This window comes from Phaseolus vulgaris, unplaced genomic scaffold, assembly GCF_000499845.2.
Source record: "Phaseolus vulgaris cultivar G19833 unplaced genomic scaffold, P. vulgaris v2.0 scaffold_35, whole genome shotgun sequence".
NCBI lineage: Eukaryota > Viridiplantae > Streptophyta > Magnoliopsida > Fabales > Fabaceae > Phaseolus > Phaseolus vulgaris.
In genome coordinates, this window is record NW_027174102.1 from 238965 (window position 1) to 242022 (window position 3058).

The window sequence follows — 3058 nt, forward strand, 5'->3', positions numbered from 1 at the left end:
ATGGCGTATCAGAGTTATTACAGCAGCAAAATCAAAGTACCATAGACCCCAGAAATTTCAGCAAGGAGACCACAATTTCTCCCCCTATCTTTTCTTCACCCAACAATTCAAGTTGGTCAAATGATTGCTCAAGAGGTGGATTTGGTAGAAATATTCTTTCTTCTGTTAAGAGCAAACCTTCCAGATATTCCAAAGATTACATTCACAAATATTCATCAACCCCATGACCACCAATGTGGTTGCAATTCATAAAAAGATTTGAATTTCAAGGAAAACAAAGAATATATCTCTTTATGATCTAATTCAGAGACACAAAGAATGCATATTTGACTTATAATGGGTTATGAAAGAAAAGAAACAGCTGTAATCATGCATAAGAAATCATGACAGCTTTATTCAAATGTTCCAGAGGTAAAACAATCGGTTGTTTCGTGAAAACAATCGGTTGTTTTTCTGAGACAGTAAGAAAATGTTATTTTTCAAAGCAAATCATCTTTCAAAGTTATGGGAAATGCATAATGAAATACGTTCATACCTTTGCATTACCTCAAGCATGTTTAGAATCTCATTTGGTATTATGAAGCCAAAAGCATAGAATGAACATATACAACTTACTTTACATAGGTCATGAATTTTGACTTGTCAAGAATTTGAGTAAGGTGTATACTCTTGAACCATAAGCATCACTTTGATTATTCTTCATCATAGCACCTGTACTTGAAAGGTCCTGTAACACAGAATTGATGCATGTGCAAAGCAAGTATAGCAGCAAGATAACAAGACACACACAAACCAGTTTTCTACATATACAACATTAGTAGAAAAACCAGAAAAATTGAAGTAATCAAGTGCTTTCAAGTGCAGAGAAGCAACAACATAATGCATCAATTTTAAAGCTATCTTATACAACCAAATCAAGCATAAACAACTCCCCCTATTTGATCTACAAATAGACAATGAGAAGGGTTGTACAAAGCAGAAATCAGAATGATAATATAGTAGACCAGCAGTACAAACAATGTTGACATTTCAAGAATAGAACATGTCATAGAGCTTTCAAGAAAACAAGTGGATATAATCTTTTATTATCAGATTCCGAGGCACATTCAATGTATATTTGTCCAAAAGCAAGATTTGAAAAAGAGGAATGGTTTAATCATGCATAAGCAAACTTGGCAGCATTATACAAAGTGCCAGAGGAAAAACAATCGGTTGTTTCGTGAAAATAATCGGTTGTTTTTCTGTGACAGCAATTTAAGCATTTCACATATTCAGAATTGACAGGTAAAGATGAATCAGAAGGATAGACTTCATATTCACATTACATAGATGAAAGATAAAGAAATCAATCAATATTTTTCATACTACATTATTAAAGAAGAAGAATTCAAGAGAAGAAAATAAAAACAAGGAAAGTCTTATCCTTTTGACAATGTAGTTCTTTCAACGAGTCATTGTCCATAATCAAGTAACTTCTCTTGGCCTTCAAGAAAACTAGGCTTTGTACTTAACAGTAATTGGATGTCCAGAAAGAATCTTTTCCCTATAGCAGTCATTCTTCAAGTCCAAAGATGATTCTTGGCTGCCAAAGATCCCTACAAAAAAAGATTAAGAAGCAAGATTTGGTCCCCTTATGAATTTGGGTCCTATGATGTTAGTAGGAGTCTTAAGAACCTTAGAAACCTTAGGAACCCATTTCAAAATACCTTTAGGAACAAAAAACCTTCTTACTCTGCAGAATCTAATAGTGTGGCCCCTTTTCATGCAGTAATGACAAATTTCAACCGGTTGTTTCGATAAAACAACAGGTTGTTTTTCAAAGAAACTTGAAAAGGGTTTTGAAACAGATTTGTTCTTACTGTTTGGATTAAACCCCAACCCAACCTTGCCAAAAACACATTTTTGAGAAGCAAGAACAGTTTCAAGATTGGATTGGCCTTTGGAAAACTTGTCCATGGTTTTTAAAAGATAGTGAACCTTCTTTTGAAGAGATTCACAATTTTCACAAAAACTTGAATCAACACACTTACAAGAAGAGTTTTGGTAAATCATTTCCAAATTTTCAAAATCAGTTTTTGAATTGTTCAACTTTTCTTCCAAGATCTTGACTCTATTTTCCAATGAGTTGTTTAAACCTTTCAACCGTTTATTTAAAAGGGCCAACCTATTAGCTTCTTCATGAGTCTCATTGAAAGCCTCAAGAAGTTGACTATAATTTTCAACATTAATGGAAGAGCTTGAACTTACACTGCTTGTGTCACTTTCTTGTTTTGTCATTAGACATAAATTTGCTTCTTCTTCATCACTTGAAGAGGAGCTTGATGAGTCATCATTATAAGCTCTTCTTGATTTTCCTTTCTTCTCATGCTTCTTGAAGTTTTTCCTCTTTTTGTTGGGACATTCAGTTTTAATATGACCCTGTTCACCACATCCAAAGCATGTATATTTGTTAGTGTTAAACTCAATAGGTTTCTTGTTATCATACCTGTTGAATGAGTCACTTTTGTTGTTTCTCTTCTTTAGGGACTTGCTGAATTTCTTAAACAGCAACCTAAATGTTTCCTCTTCACTCTCATCACTTGAGTCTTGACAGTTTTTATTCCCAGCAGCTTGACTTGATCCAAATTCTTCTTTTGTCATTAGACAAACCTCTTTTCTGGATTCTGAAGAGAAAGATTCAACAAAAGATTCTTCTTTGTCCATCAAGGCACTCCTTGGATTCTTGTGATACTCTTCAAGGGTATTCCACATTTCTTTGGCAGAACTACATTTTGAAACCTTGAGCAATTCATTAGAATCAAGTGCAAATACAATGATGTTCATAGCTACACAATCAAGATGTTCTCTTTCAGAAGAAACATTTTCAGATATAGGCATGAGATAGCTATTTGTAATAACATTCTAGATTTTTCTATCTATAGATTCAACAAAGAATTTCATTCTTATGCACCACAATTCATATTTCATACCACAGAACAAAGGTGGTTTGCTTAAACAGGCACCTTCCCCAAAAGAAAACTTTTCAGCCATTTAAAAAAGATTTAGGATCAAAACTTGA